The following is a 17825-nucleotide window of genomic DNA, read 5'->3' on the forward strand; positions in this document are numbered from 1 at the left end:
TTAGTAGATATTAGGATATTCAGGTTATATATTTCTTCTTTAGTAAGATGGGGTAGTTTGTGTGTCTAAGAAATTTTCTGACATAAAGCTGTTTATGATAATTCCTCATTATTATTTTATATCTGTAGAATCTACAATGTGTCACCTCTATTGTTCTTGATATGGATAATTTATTTTATTGTTGATCAGTCTGGCAAGAGTTTTATTGATTTTATTGATCTTTTCAAAGAACTAACATTTAGATTCACGGATTTTGTGATTATTTTTGTTTTCTATTTTGCTTATTTCTGCTCCTATTTTTTCTTTCTTAATTTGTTCTTTCTTAAATTTTTCCTTTCCTTTGTTTCCTTTGGGTATAATTTGCTCTTTTCCCTAGTGTATGAAAGGTAGAATACTGATTTTAGACTTTTCTGCTTTTTTAATATAGGATATAGATGCTATAAATTTCCCTCTAAATGCAAATTTAGTTAGCTCCATTACACAAATTTTGATATGACTCCATTTTCATATTCATTCAAGTACTTTCAGATTTTTCCTTTAAGTTTCATTTGACCTACGGTAATATAGAAGAGTTATTAAGTTTCCAAAAATTGGGAGATTTCCCAGATATGTTTTGGTTATTAATTTCTAGTTATTAATTGTTGAGCTTTAGAAGGATGTGGAAATCAGACCCCATTGCTGAAATGCTTCACACCTAAGGTCACTATGGGGAAAGCGACCTATTATTAAGTTTTCAAAAGTTGGGAATTTTCCAACTATCTTACGGTTATTGATTTCACAATTCCGTGTGGTCAGAAAATAAACCTTGTAATGCTTGAATTCTTTTAAATTTATTAAGACTGTTTTATAGTCCAAAATATAGTCTGTCTTGGTAAATGTTCTGTGTGTACTAGAAAAGAATGCATATTTTCTTACTTTTAGGTGGAATGATTTAAAAATGTAAATTAGATAATTTGGATGATAGTCTATGTTCTATATTTTTACTGATTTTCTGTTTGCTTGTCCTGTCAATTACTGAATTAGGCATATTAAAATATATGAATATAATCATGGATTTGTCTATTTTTTATATCAATTTTGTTTCATCAGTTTTAAAGCTATCTTATTAGGTATATACATGTTTAAAGTTGTTATGGCATCTTAAAAACTTGCTGGAAATTTCTTTCACCAGATATTAATATAGCCATTCCTGCTTTATTTTGATGAGTGCTTTCATTGCTAATGTTTTCCCATTCTTTTACTTTGGACCGATTTATATATTTAAAGTACATTTCTTACAGAAAGCATATAGTTGAGTCTTACTCTTTAACTAATTAGGCAATCATTGTCTTTTCATTTGGGCCTTTAGAACATTTATATTTAGTAGAATTATTGACATCGTTTATTTCTATGACATTACATTGTCATTTGTTTTCTATTTGTCCCTTCTGTTCTTTGTCCTCTTTTATTCTTTTGGGTTGAGTATTTTTAGGGTTCTATTTTATTTCCTTTATTGGATTACTAGATGTTAGTCTTTGCTTTTGCTATTTTAGAGGTGCTATAGAATTTAGAGTATGCATTCAAGTAATATTAATAAAGAATAAAAAATTAAACATTTGACATAAAAAGTTAGAAAAATAATTTTAAAATAATGGAATAAAAATTTAAAGAAAGAAAATACCAAATTAAAAAACAATAATATTGATAAATTTTAAAACCTTGTTCTTTGAAAAAACAAATAAATCAGTAATCAATCTTATTAAGAGAAAAGTGAAAAAATAAATAAATGCAGAAAATAGGGAAAAAATTACCAGAGAAAGAGAGAATTTTTTTTTTAAGTCATATGAAACTATTTTCTCAACTCTGCTAATACCATTGAAAGCTTGGATAAAATGAATAATATTCTATTAACTTGTAATTTACCAAAATTTCCTCAAGAGGTAAAAGACAATCTATATAGATTGGTTTTCATAGAAAAAGAAATTTTAAAAAAGTCCAAATTCCATAGAAGAAATACTGCAACTCTTTCAAAAAGCTTCAACATGGTTTCACAGAGAAACTCTTCCAAAATTTTGACATAATTCCAGTTCTATTTGTTTAAACCTTTTCAGGACATAGTATTTTTAATTTTTTTATTAATCCAGAATAAAATTGCAAAAGAACAAAATTAGAAAAAGTAAAGAAAGCAATAATCTAATTATATTCATGAATGTCAATGTGAAAAATAGAATCTAACAGCATATAAAAAGGCTGATATACCATAGGCAAGTGTGGTTCACTATAGAATTCCAAAGACTGTTTATAATAGAAAAGTATCAATATAATCTCTCACAATAGTATCACTAGGGAGAACTACAGATATGATCATATCTATAGGGAATGAAATGTATTTGAAAAAAATTTAATATCTACTCTTTTTAAACACATTCAATAAAATAAAATGAATGAATATTTTCTAACCAGAGGATCATATATTTATATGATTTTGACTTAGCTTCGAATCAATATAAAAAGCTTCATTTACCTAAGCACATTTTCTAATGAATGCCAGTATCTGAGATAAGACATACTCTCAGAATTTGAAACATATAAGATTTGTTAGTAGGTATTTTAAGACTGATCCAATTTTGACCCACTCTAAATTATTATTCAGAGAAGTAAAGTTAAAATGATAACATAAAAACCATAGTATTAAACACAAAGATATATAAAATTGGTGTTCCTGAAAAATGTAAATATCTAAATATATAATGTAAGAAACATTTCACCCTTGAAAAAGAAGATAAATTTACATATCAAAATGGCATACCATGTAGAAAACAAATTGATTATGAACTATCAGCACCATAACCTCACAGATGATCTGCCCCCACAAATGTACTGAAGTATAAGAATAAAGAGTCTTGGGAGCAACTAAGTAAGAAATATAAATCACAGAGGAGACAAATTAATTTGGTTGCATCAGACATTTTTACAGCAATCTTCAATGCTATGAAATAGTGAAGCAATATGTATAAATTCAGAAAAAAATAAAACTCAGGAATTAATACATAGTTAAAATTTTCTTTCTGTATACAAGAAACAGACAAGATAATTTCCCTATCAGCCCTTTCTGAAATAAAACTATTTTATGATAAAAATACTTAGCTGTAGAAAATATGTGTCTGTGGGTATTATATCGATTTACATACAGTATTTAGACTAACCAACTGTGGGAAACATGGTTTCAAACAGAATGTAATTTTTACAAATGTTGAAAATGTGAAAATAATGATTAAAATAAGGAAGGGAAGAGATAGTAAAAATTTGAAGAAATCATAGTGTGTTAATTTTCTCCTCTTTCATAACACAGTCAATAATGTTATCAAAAGTTTAAATATTCCGGCTTATGGGCTGTTTCTCATCAACTTTTTAAACTTTAAGAAATGGATACTGCTTCTTGTAAAACCATCTATTTTTCAACAGTCCAGTTTATATTAATTTCTAGTTCTTCTGTTGCAATACTGTCAGTAATCTCCTTCACTTTTAAATATGTATTCTTCTATCTGTTGAAGTCTAGGATCATGTACCTCAAGGGGTTATGTCTGGAGAGTGGATTTTTGAGTGACTTTTAATTTCTTGCTCCTATTCTAAGTTATTTGAATTTTTAAACTGAGCATACATTGTGTTCTTTTAAAAATTTAATAGTTATTTGTCCAAATGAAGAAAAATACCTATGTACGTATCACCAGCCCCACATTCATTCTTAATCTAGCCAATCTGGTCATGTAAGATCAACCACAGAACTGTGACAGAATTGTGTAATTGGTATAGATTTACTCACCCTGAGTAGTACTGCTGAAGTTCAGAACACAAAGAATGGAAGACAAAAATCAATATCTGTTTCTCAAAGTAAAAATGTATTGGATGGCCACAGCTTGTATGATAATAACGGAAGTTTATACACAAATAATACATTCATTAGTCATTGAAAACATAACTAAAATTGGTAACTAAAACTGAGTTTTAAAAATGTCTTGATATAAAAGAGGTATTTTGGTATCTTCATTTTATATAACAAACTACAGCACTGACATTCCAAGGACAAAACATTAATAAATGTACAATGCAAATATTTATTATTTCTGAAATAGTCTTCTGCCAATATTAATAACAGCAATACAAAATCCCTTTTTTTCCCAATGTGTGTGAGAAGCAAGAGAGTGGGGAGTGGATTTTTGTATGAATTTGTGACTATTCTGGATAACGTCTAATTACATGAAAGAATATTTGCAATTTTATGAATTATGAAGCTATATACTATGAAACTAGGAGGAATGTGGCCATCAATTAAACAGAGATTGTCTCACAAAAATCATTATGTAAACCATTGACTAAAACTGACCCTCATTAAGAGGGAAACTCCTGTCGTGTGCCAAAATAGTTTTACAGACCCAAGCACTTTAACACTAACTGAGAGGCACCAATGACTTTAATGAAGGGAGACAACCTGAATTCAAATGATTATTGTTGAAAAGAAAAGTTCAACAGTCAATTAATCAACTCACTTGTCACTGATAGCATTGGCCCATGTTTTAGTCCTAACATATACAAAAATAAGTTGCAAAAAAGTTAGTTCAGGTGGCTCTTAGTTATTTTATTATGGTTTCTGTAGTTTTAATAAGCATAACTTACTTTTAGCAACTGAAGTTCACGAAACCAGGCAAGGTCTAGGCTGTAAGTCTTCAATTTGAATGTATAGGTCATTAGACTCAGAGCTTCTGTTTATTTAAGTAATTAAAACTGACATATCATAATACCCTTAATTGTCCAGTAATATCCATGTTATTCTAAAAATAATGAATCTGGGACTTCTCTGTCCAGTGTTTAGGACTCCACGCTCTTACTGCCAAGGCCCTGGGTTCAGTCCCTGGCTGGTCGGGGAACTGAGATCCTGCAAGCCAAACCAGGGAACTAAGATCCTGCAAGCCACGCAATGCAGCCAAAAAATTAAATTAAATTAAATTAAATTAATGAATCAAAAATAGGGAGTGTCTCAACAATTCAGTGAACTCAGACCATTGCCTTGTGCAAATCTGTACCTAAACCCCACAGGTCTATCAGCTCTGATCATTGCTTTATGTAGCTCTAAAGATATGTGCTCATGTTTTCTTTGCTTTAAATAAAGAGAATAATTTTGCAATTATCATTTATAAGATAAACAATACCCTGGGTATTTGAATAAAACTTTATCTTTTCTCTTTTCATTTAGCTTCAAAACTTTACATTTTAAGCCAGTTGTGCCATTTTCCTGTATGTCACAGACGTGACATTTTCTTTGATCACCATTTTCATAAATGGAGAATATTTTCTTTATACTTCTTAGTATATATTGGGCCCTTCATCTCCTTTACATTCAACATCCCCAATTATTTTCCTACATAACTGTTGTTGTTGTTTAATCTACTCTGGAAAATAAAATGTTCTGTACATATGTTCTTTAAAAATCATTTTAGAAGTCCTGAAAAAAATCTAGAAAAAATGTAATTTGTGGCAAATTTTTTATGCTAGTGAAAAAAGTTATTCTCCATTTTGTCCAATAAATGGTAACAGTTTACATGGTTTAATAAGACTACCTATGCATGACGGATGTTGGTAAATTATGTAAATCTCATAAGTTTATCTGGTAATATGATCAGAATAACAGACAATGGTTTGCTTGAAGCTCCATGACAAATACCACAAAATGTGAGAAGCAGCATAAGTTTAACTCTTTCCTTGTGGTAAGAAAATTAAAAGGAAAATTTATATTATATATATGCATAACCCTTCCTTCTCAGAGCAGTGGGAAAATGACCAACCTACATTGGGTATTCAGATGTTTTTCATTTGTGTCAGAAATAAATACCTCCTACTGAATCCATGGGGTTTGTCACCTGACTTTCGGACATTGTATTCAAAACAACACAATGCTTATGAAGGTGTATAAAAGAAATAAAAGAATTCTAGTTTAGTCAGAGTTAATGATCCAGTTATGAAGGCAATTATACTCTACCACGATCTAAATATATATTACATTACTATCCACATTGGTTTGAAGGTTTAAGATATATACGTACTTACATATTTTAAGCCTTTCAAACCAACATATCAGGAATATAATTTAAAGCAGTGCTTACAAAGGGAAGATACTGAAGGGAAGTAATTGAATGCAGTTCATCAGGAAAGCTTCCTGGAGGGGGTAAATTTTAAGATGTGTTTTAACCAAAAGAGAGTCATTGGTTAGCAAAGAAGAAAACAGAAAGTTCTGCAACTGCTGAATCCAGAGCCAAGAGGAAAAACAGTCCTACCACAAAAAGCTAGGGATTTTCCCACAAACCAACATAAAGAAATAATGTAAGTGACACCTTTGTGGTTTAAGCTAGATACAGCAAGTAGAAACTGAGTACATTTTAAACCCCATTATGGCTCTTTGTTTAATGGTAAGTGTGAAACACCTCTGCTAAATCATTCCTGGCATAATCAATGTAGTCACTGCCATGTCTAACTACATTTTCATGGCTCTGCTGCCTTAGCATATTTCCAGAGTTACTCCTTCCTCTCATTTACCAGTGTTCTACTAAAATGCTCTGGTAATCATCCTGTACTGAAATTGAAGGCTGTGTCCTCTTCAGAATGTTCATCTATGCCGATGGCCTTCTGAGTTTAATGGCATGTAATTACTGTTCCCTCTTTAAACAGTGTAACTTCTGTAACTGTAAAAGTAAGCAGTATTCTGCCAAAAACCCCTTCACATTAGGAGAAACAGGAAAGTGAAGCAAGGTAATTGGTATCCATGCCAAACAGAAAGAGACTGACAAAGCTGATTCATCCACTTGTCAGCAGGATCAAATTAAAGGCACAAGCCAAGGCTTTCCTTGAGCCTTGACCTGGCTGGAGCAATGTGAAATAACCTTATTCCTCATCTGTGTCAGTTGAAACAGGGTTGTTTTAAAAGTGAGCCAAATTGGGGCTATTTATTTCTGTTAATACAATCAATTATTATGACAGTTCATCAGGGTTGGTTGGGAGTGAGTGAAATTTCTAAGGATGCTGGGTCTATAAGAATTCAGTTATGAGTGGCTCTTAGATTAGTGTCAGCACACTAATACGAAAACATTCTTGACTTCATCGCATATAAATACATTCAAGTGCAAATATCAATTAATCAGTCAAGATATATAACATGTCAAGCTCCCACACAATTTTTATAACATTTTGGTAGCCTCTCTACTGACAAGTAAAATAAAACAAAACAAAATAAAATGAAATAAAATATTTGTAAAAACATTGACAATTATGGTTAGTGGTATTTTTGGTAGATGTTAACTGTCAATAAAATATGAAAATGCTAAAGAATATCCCCATAGCAAATATCACTAAATATCTTTAAAGTGAAAAAAATATCTACAGAAGAGTAAAATTTTATTCTAAATATTTACATTTGAATATTGACTTTGATAATAAAATACTTTACACAAAGAGAATACAACTATTAATAAAGATAACTTTAGCACCCTCAGGCTATCTCACACATTTTTATATGTGTGTCTGACACAGAAGACCTTAATATCTTTTGCTTGCCAAGTGTATTTCAAAGCACAACCAACACAGTGGAGTAGGGATTAAAACTTCCAAGTTTAGAATCTTGCACAAAATGTGAATGTATCTCCAATTGTCTCCTTCCCTCTATCAGTCAAATTGTACATATTTAAGGACATTTTTCCTTCTTCTGGATTAACCCAGAATTTTTTGCAGCAGTCATCAAAGTAGACTGCCGGATCTCCTTTTAAGAGAAGCTACCTAGGAAGCACAGGTTATCGACAGCCTCCAAATGCTACAATTTTGAACCCACCACAATGTTCAGGCCAGACCACTCCCAGTCAATGACTGAGCAATGGCAGGGGTAAAGGAGAGTAGTAGAACTCCCACCCACCTGAGAATTCCTACAGGATATAGGATTCATCTAACCCACAATTTTAGCTAGGGACCTGGCTATCAGCCTGCCTGAAATTCTCTGCTCAACACTGAATTCTGAGGCTCTTCCTATCGAAAACTTCCTGTGCTCACTCACTGCTGAGATGTGGGGTCTCACTTTGCCTACTCCTGCTCCTGTTCTCTTTATCTTCCACAGGGCTTTACCCCATAAATCTCCTGCAAATCTGGTTCAGTCTTAGCATCTGCTTCTTGGAGAGTCCACAATGAAACAGGTGGTTCCAGGATTGGGGCGAAAGAAGGAGTGACCCCACTCATTATCACCTGCAGTGATCCCCTGGGGGACACTGAGCCTCCCATCTCCATAATTCTAAGATTTGTATGGTTACAAGTCTTGGTCTTCAAGAAGAGTAAACTCTTGCTGTGGAATATAGCCAGAGTTTCACTGAATTACAGGCTAGAGCGGCTACCAGGGAACTTTGGACTTATGCTCAGAGAGCCAGTTTGGGAACCAACATTGGCATGTAAATCTTGAATCTTTTTGGTTGTTGTTAAATTACTATTCATGTTCTTACTCTTCCCTCTGAGGTGTGTGATTGTTAATTCAGACACCCACAAGTCAGTGATTCTATCTAGTATTAAGCTTCATTAATAATATCAAGGATACAGGTAACTGCAAGGCACTGAAAAAGCACAAAGAAGTCTGTACTATCAATGCCACTCCTCAGGTCACTCTTTGTTGTATTACATTGTGCTTTCAGACAGATCTAATATATGACGTCTCTAAATTATGCCACCAGGACATTACTTACACTATGGGAAGCTATTCTGGCTCTGAAACACTGCCACTTTGATACTCAATTATATAACTTATGTGATATTTTCTAGAGAGTTGTGCCCCATAAGTGCATAGATTCTAGATTTGATTCCCCTAATTATTCCTAGACTAAGTACATCCTGCTAAAACATTTCACAGACTCACTCACTGTAAATATCACCAATGTATTTGCCAGAGGATGTGTTATTATTTTTACAAAAAGATTAGATAGGAATTAGATTTATTGCTGCTATTTTGATTTGTAAAAATTTTTGATATAATAGGAAAAAATAGTCAACCCTTTTAATATATGTCACAACTATTTTACCCACAGGATTTTATTTTCCTTAGAGTATTATTAGTAAAATGTTCTGATCAGTAAAAGTATTTGTTTACGTAGTGCTATGTTTTAAGTCAATTATATCACTTCTTCTTTGTTTAAGAATTCAGCCTTGTGGGTTATAATTATATAGCCCTAGCCCCTCCCTTTTAAGATGAAATGAACTTTAAACTTATTTTTAAGAACTTGTAGTATTAAAGCATCTAGAATTAATTTTGTTATAAGAAGTGAAGTTAGAATCCTTTTTGAAAAAATCATCTCAAAAAAGTTAACCATTGTCTCAGCATCATTTAACATTATATTCTTTGCTCTCATTTATGTTAAATAGTAGGACTATCAGATCATAAATACGTACAATGTATGTAATTAACCTCTTTCTTGACTTTCTAGTCTATTTCCATGACCTCTCTTTTCTCACACCAGTTTTCTCATGCTCTCTTTATTCTAGAAATCTAGAATTTATTTAATAACTAGCAGAGTAATCATTCCTCTCCTCCCACTTAATTGTTCTTCAGTTGCATGATTTCCTTTGCTATTCTTTCCTATTTATGCTAGTAGATGACTTTTTGATTCATGTTGCTCACTAAACCCCAAAACCATACTAGTATTTGATTAGAATTGTATTGTTTGAATATATTTTTTGAATAAAAGTGATCACTTGAAGAAGAGTATTTAAATCCTCAACTAAACTTGTAGATTTATTTATTTCTAATTTTAATTCATATTTTGCTTCATGAATTTAGAATATTTTCTATTAGGTGCATACACATTAAGGAATGTTAATGTATTTTCAGATAATTGAACCCCTTGTCACTGTGTAATGTTCTCTTTATTTCTAATATCTCCTATTTGAAGTCTACTTTGTCTGATACTAATAGAGTTACTCCAAATTTCTTTTGTTTAATGTTGTCATGGTATATCTTTTTTCATACTTTCACTTCTAACTTATCTATGTCTCCATGTTTAAAGTGGGTTTTCTGTAGACAACTCCCCAGAATCAGCCAATCTGTGAAGTCTGAGGGCACAATCCTCCATAACACAGCCCTCACTTCTGATACCAACAGCAAGTTCAGGAGGTTCCCAATACCTCCCTCAAATTTAATAATTTACTAGAAGCATTCATAGAACTTACTGACTGCTATTATACTTGTGGTTACAGCTTATTATAGGGAAAAGATATAGATCAAATTCAGCAAAGGAATAAATGCTCAGGGCAGAGACTGGAAGGTTCCAAATACAGAGCATTCATTGCCTCTCCCATGGAGTGAACATGTGTTACCTTTCTGGCATCAATGTGTAACAATATACATGGAGTATTGCCAACCAAGAAAGTTCATCCTAGTTTCAATGTCTGGGTATTTAACTGGGGTGTCCTTACATAAACATGATTGATTGATTAACGATGTGATTGAACTCAGTCTCTAGGTCAACTGATATCAAATTACCAAAGCCCCTCACCTAAACCCCTGGCTGGCCTTTCTGTTGTGGCTAGCCCCTAATATAAACAAAGACACTCTTATCAAGTATGACAGAGTTTATCTCTCAGAAACTGAGGGAAAGGCCAGACCATTTCTTGGGCAGGGCCAAATTCTTTACTAAAAAAACAGCATGTAATTGGGTCTTGTTTTTCATCCAATCAAACAATCTCTATATTTTAACTGGTGTGTTTAGACCAGTCATATTTATTGTGAATATTGATAAGATTAAAATCTACAACCTTGTCATATCTTTTCATTATTTCATCTATTCTTTGTTTCTTTAACCTCTTTATCTGCTGCCTTTCTTAGATGGATTGAGCATTTCCATTTTACCTCTTCTATAGACTTAATATATATACCTCTTTTTAAAAAATTTAAGAGGATACACCAGGATTTCAATGTACATCTTTAATTAATCAGAATCTACCTATAAATTATATTGTACTACTTTTTGCATAGCATAAGAATCATACAGCAGTATATTTCCAACTCCTTCCTGGCATCATTGTGCTATTTTTGCAATGTATCTAACTTTACATATGCTATAATCACATAATTAATTCCAACCATTTTTTATTATTTTTGAGCAGTTAAAAATAGGAAAAAATGACTTTGTTTACCCCATTTATTTTATTTACAGCACTCTTTTATTTCTTTGTATATATATATATAAGACTCTGGTAACATATTTCACTTTCTAAATAATCCCTTTAACACTTCTTATAGAGTAGATCTGCTGGCTTTAAAATACCACAACTTTTGTTTGTCTGAAATTATTTCTACTTTATTTTGGAAAGAAAATTTTACTGGGTATAAAATACTGAATTGACTTTTTTTTTTCTTTCTTTAGCACTTTAAAGACCTCACTCCATTGTCTTCCAACTTACATGTTTTCTAAAGAGAAATAGTTGTTATAATTCTCATCTGTGTTCCTCTGCATGTGATGTTCTTTTTTCTCTGGCTGCTTTTAAGATTTTCCCTGTGTTCTTTGTTTCCAGGTGTGGTTTCTTTTATCTTCTATTTATTTTATTTTACTTTACCTTTTAATTTAATTTAATTTAATTTAATTTAATTTTAGTTCAGTGGTTATCCTGAGTGGCATTCTTTTATCAGTGCTTTGGGGTTTATTCATAATCTTGGGAAATTCTTAACCAATAATTATTCAAATATTTCCTCTGTCTCAGTCTCTTATAACATTCTAGAATTCTATTTACATGAATCACTGATCATTTGATACGTTCCAGAGCTCTTGGAGGCTCTGGTTTTGTTTTGTTGTTTTGTTTTGTCTTTCCTACTCTTTTTTCTCTTTGTTTCAGTTTGTGTAATTCCTATAGATTTGTCTTCCTATTCACTGATTTGTTCCTCAGCTGTGTGGAATCTGTTGATGAGCTCTTCAAAGGCACTGTTCACCATTGTTGATATATTTCTCATTTCTAGAACTTTCCTTTGGTTTTTTTCTTATAGTTTTTTTTATCTCTCTTCTGATTTTGCTTATTACCACCAGGGACTTTACCATATTATTCATAGTGAATCATAATTACCTCATATGACTTTTGAGATAGTTCCAATATCTTTCATATCTGGGCTTAGTGCCAATGGATGCTTTGTGTCTGAATTGTGTTGTTTTCTTATTGCCATGTTGTGTGTCATATTTTTTATTGATAGTTAGACATCTGTGAGGGGCAATAAAGACCAAGACAAGACTACTTTTTTTTCTGAAGAATGGGTTTACCTTTATTTCAATAGGCCTTCAGTGCAGGAATTTCAGTTAATCGAATTAGAAGGTAGGCTGCCTATGTTTACATTCAGCACTTTACAGATTTCAAATAATCTTAGCAATACTTTATTTTAAGGCTGGTGACTTATTTGTTTTGTTTTGTTTTCATTTGTTTGTTTTTTAAGTATCTGCTCCATAGTCAGCTTTAATCTATCCTTTGCACTGTATTTCAGGGAGGGTATGTTTCATCCAAGTCACTTGTTACTTGATGTTATCCTGGCAGAAGGGAATGGGAGAGAATTCTATGTTGTTCTGATAAAACCTCAGGAAGCTATCATGTCCTATGTATCTTGAGGGTTTAGTTTCCTCAGTGTTCCTTTCCTCCACTGACCTAGCAGATATTCCTATCTGTCTTCCAGTGATAGGGAGTTTTTCTCCTATTCTCCTTTCCTAGTTGCAACAGATTTTCTCCAGTGCTCTTAGGACAACAGCATTTGTTTACCCCTCTCTGAACAGATTAAGAATTTTATTCCTTAGGGAAATAAAATTGAAAGTGTTTCAGTGTGGTTCTGTGCCCTTTTCACAACTGATCCCTTTTCTCAACTTTTCACTATAAGGGAAGCTTTCTTAGGCCACTTTTCTTTTGTATGTGTGGTTGTGATCATCTGATGGATTTCACGCAGGAAAAGTCTGTAACAGGGTGTAAACAATTCCTTTTTTTGCAGCTATATTTGCAGTGCATGCTTGACTGTCCTCCATCAATTTGTCAGTCATCCTAGCTGAACTCTGCATACCAGTGTCTGACTGTGCCTTGCCCAGGTAAGCAAGAATTTATGTTTCACCTCTCCCTGCGAGTGGTTGTCTCTCTTTATATTTTGAACCAGTTGATTATGTTGTAACTTCAAACTTCATGGGTTCAAGAAAAGTCATGAACATGATATTTGTCAGGTTATTTTATTTCTTGTATGGTTTGGAACCATGCCCTTTCTAACCCTCAACCTCCCTAAATGGAAACCAGAAGTCCAATATCTATCATTTTTAGTTGTAACATCAAACTCTATAAAGAAAAGATTACAAAACAGTACACACCAATAGCTTTTGTTATTATAAGATTATTGTTTACCAAATATTTGTTTAGTGCCTGTTCTGAGCAAGGTTTGCCCTCAGCAAATCACTAGGCTATATAAGTAACTTCCTGTAAATCTGAGATGATGAGTATGAAAGTATTTTAAGAGTTATAACAAGAAGAGGAAAATAAGAACTTCAACAGTATTTCTATTATTAAAATATGGACTTATGTGACAAAATGATTCATTTGATTCAAATCCATGTTTGATAAACAAAATTGTTGGAATTAAGTATGCATTAAGTTTTACATATTCATTTATTATGAGGTGTGAAGAAGCAAGGACTTTGAGTTTTATTAATCTATTGTCTAAATGATACTTTGAGGAAAAAGACCATAAAAACTCTGGATAACTTGAGAGTTGTTAAAATAATAGTTCACCTTTACATTTGTAAATAGATTTGATCCTGGATAATAAAAGAAAAAGTTGCCTGAAGTCATTTGCTAAATGAAAATTCTTTTCCCGTTCCAATCATCAAAGGTCATTGATCTGCCATTATCACTGGACAAAATTAAACATCCAGTGGGTCAGGACATGAAGTCAAATGTCACAGAAGAGTGTTGTTTAGTCCATGGAAGAAGAAAAAAATGGAGAGAAAAACACAAGTTATCAGTCATATTTAATCCAAGGAAATTATCTGAGTAAATTGGAAGTATCTACCAAAAACACCAAACATATATGTGTATTTTATCTTAAGTTTGGTGGAAAGCAAAAAGCTTTCCAAAAGCTACTAGGGCACTTCAAAAGAAGGAAACTTTATCAAAAACAAACTAAATCCTGAGGAAAAGCAGACATGAGTAATTTTCTCATGCTATTTTTTCCTAAATAAATGTCTAACCTTATTGCTTAAAGGTGACCAAATATTCTTTACTTTATAAGCAAAACTAGGTCAGGGCTCAGCCTGTAAAACTCTCATTTGGTCAAACCAAGAAGAGAATGTGGCTTTATGTCTGAGCAGTGTATTTAATTTTGACAGCCCAACCTCTTAGGGCTTCACTAATCAAAAGCTCAGCACATAAACACACTGCCTGCAGCCTTGCATTGATTGTCAGTGCACTTAATAGCCAGGAAAACTGCAGCTTTATTAAGTGTACAGTACTAACAATAAAAACATTACTATTTATAGCACAGAGTATGGCGGGATATCTATACAAATAAAATATAATAATAATAAACAAAAGGCCAGCCTGTAGTCCTACAGAAGAACATCAATGAATTTGTTTTAATGCCAAGCCACAACAGGATACTCAAGTGTCCCTAGGCATAAGATACTGCAACCTCTACTAAAAGACAGGAGATTTTTGTGATCTCTGCAGTGTGAAAATGAATGTCAAGCAGTTTCTTCAGAATTGTTTCTTATAGTTTTAAATCTCCATTGCCTCTATGCCCGATGAGAGAAATGCTGTCTGGGGAGGAGAGAGAAGAGAGACATCAAAGAGTCCAGCTACAGTCAGTATTGAAGAATATCCTAGAAATTAATGAGTGATGGCATTTTAAAAGCAGATACAACTTGATACATTTGGGAGGATATAAATAGCATATTGGTAACATTGAGGGAACTTCATTCTGGTCATAAAGACTGAATACTTTGCATTACAACTTCAGGTTAGGGTTTTGAAATGAAGGGGAAATAGCTTTTTTTCTATATATTTTCATCTATATAGACATTCATTACTGCAACCTTGCAGTGCGAGTAGCATACATTTTAGAGAGGCTAACACACTTGAGAAATGAAAGGACGAGGAAGAAGAGTGTAGAGACTAGCATGTACTGAACATTGTAGGAAACATTTGAGGACCAGTGGTTACCTCCAACACAACATTGGTTTGTTCCATCACACAAAAAATGGTAATCACTGTGTCCAAAAAGTCCATGCAATAAAGTGTATAAGCACTAGGAAGCCTTTAAAAATAATATGTTCAGAGCTTTAAGTAAGAAGAAAAATACAATTAGTTTTATTATAAACACCCATATTTTTATCATCATTCTTCAGGTAGGTAGTATGAGGTTCATAGAAGTAATATGAGCAAAGTCATTGATCTTGGCAGTAGTGATGCTAAGAATCAAACACCATTCTGATATATTGGATCCAGTATCCCACAGTACCTTGTGTAACACACAGAGACAGATAAATTGCTTAAGACCACTTAATTAACTGAGTTAACTGACTTGAAAAAAAGTCCTTTATTACATACGTAACAGGTACTTAGCTAAGTGCATCATGTACATTATACATTTAATTGCAGACCTCTGGTTCATGCACAGAAACAATTTAACATGAGAAACCTGAGACTCGGTAAAGTTAAAATGACCTGTGCAGGTCCCTTTGCTGATTGGTGACAGAAGCAGAGTAGATCTATCCTTATCCTTTTCTTCCTTAAGCTATATAGCATACAAGCCATTATTGAACAAGTAACTGTTGTATCTGATTCCCCTACAAACTGTAACAGTAGAGATATTTTAGAGAGAGAAAAATAAAGGATTTCTAAAATGCAGAAATGAATTGAGGTTCAAAATTTTAAAAACTGCTTTACCTGGTCACATCACAGTAACACAAAACTCCTTAAGTATGGAAAGCCATATCTTACTAATCTTTGTATTCTTAGCACATGATAACATCTGCAAGCACCACATACTGACAGTTCTTTCTGGTAACATAGATCATTCGTTCATATTTGGCCTTTCAAATTGAGAAATTTTCAGTCTCTCACCTCAAAATAAATCTTCTGGATGATGGATTTCCTTTAAAATAATTTGGAATGTAATTTTGCGGTTATCATTCTGTTTGTTGGGAAGGTGGAGGAGGTGAGAAGCAGAAGTTACCCTTAGTGTCTATGATAAAATGTTCATAACTCATTTTGGCAATCCTAAACTACTCTGTGTTCTACAAAATAAACAAACAAAACAAAATAAAATAAAATATTACTTTGACAAAAGAGAAGAAAGGCTGAGACAAAATAACACACACACACACACACACACACACACACACAAACCCTGATATTTGAGATATAGTTTATTAAGTCATCTGAACTCTGGGCACCTGAACTATTTTCCATTTTGGACAACAGCAAACTCCTGTGACAGAAGTGAGAACACAGTCGGTACTGATAGAGCCAAACTCTGAATATATTCATATTTTTTTCTTGGAAGACCATGTCTAAATTGATGTAGAGACCATATGAGATACGTCTCAAAATGTTGAGCCACTAGCAAGTTTTAACACAACTGCCTCCTCTGGTTGAACATCAGGAAAATGTTAATCAATGAGAAACTCAATTTCTAAGGATTTTCCACTCAGTCAGACAATGATTGCCAATTGCGGGTTCACTTCTGGGCACTGGGCTGGGTGGAAAAGTACAAGGCATGGCTCATGCCCTAAGAAATTTAGACCTTCCAGCTAAAACACTTCTAATTTGGGCTAAATTTGAATGCTAGATTAGTCTATTACTTTAAATCAAATATATATATTTATTATACATATTTTACATACACATATATTTACATGTATATATGTTATATGTAATAGGTAAATTATATATATTTAAAGATGTATATATAACGTGTTTATATATGTTCATATGTACATATTTATTCTTGGCTTTGGAGTCAAGTTCAGGCATGAAACCATATCTTCACAGCTCTGTGATCTTGAGAACATGTTAATTACTCTTGACCTCCATTTTCTCATTTGTAAATTGTAACTAAGACTTTTCAGAAAGTGTTTGTGAGAACTCAGTGAAACAGCACTCTTAAAGTGCTAGTCACATAGAGAATACTCAATAAATTCTGGTACTTTTCTTGAGAATCATAATTTTGCAAGAGTTAAGCTTTCCAGAAGCAGTAAGACCTCCTTAAATTGTTGATTTCAATTGGTGAAATTTAAAACCCTTTTGGAAATGACTCTGCTGGTGTTAAAAAAGTTACTTCAATTAATTTCACAACTTAAAAGAAATTTCTGCTGATAAAGAAAATATTGTAGTACATTTTGGGGTTCCAAAAAACTGTTGAAAGACCAACATATTTTATGGCTCATTTGATTTGTTTTATTTTGTTTTTTCCTTAAGACAGAACGAAAAACTCACAGTAAATGAATCCTAGGAAGCAATATGTCTCCAGTAGACGTTTTAACAAAAAGCTACTCAATTTCTATGTACAAGACCGTATCCAACAACTTATAGGAAGTGATTTTTCCCCAACTACTGAGTCCAGCTCTTCCAACAACCATACTCTTGTTGCTGGAAGGGTCTTATACTGAGAAACAAGTGTAGTGACCTTACACAAGGTGGCCTTTATTGCTGCAACATTACTCCACTAACCTCCTTCCTCTCTTCAATCATTATGGCAAGCAACTATGGAAACAAAACAGAATAAAATGCTGTAATTATGAAACGATAACATCGGGCAGAAACTC

The sequence above is a fragment of the Phocoena sinus genome, chromosome 7 (assembly GCF_008692025.1).
Source record: "Phocoena sinus isolate mPhoSin1 chromosome 7, mPhoSin1.pri, whole genome shotgun sequence".
NCBI classification, from domain to species: domain Eukaryota; kingdom Metazoa; phylum Chordata; class Mammalia; order Artiodactyla; family Phocoenidae; genus Phocoena; species Phocoena sinus.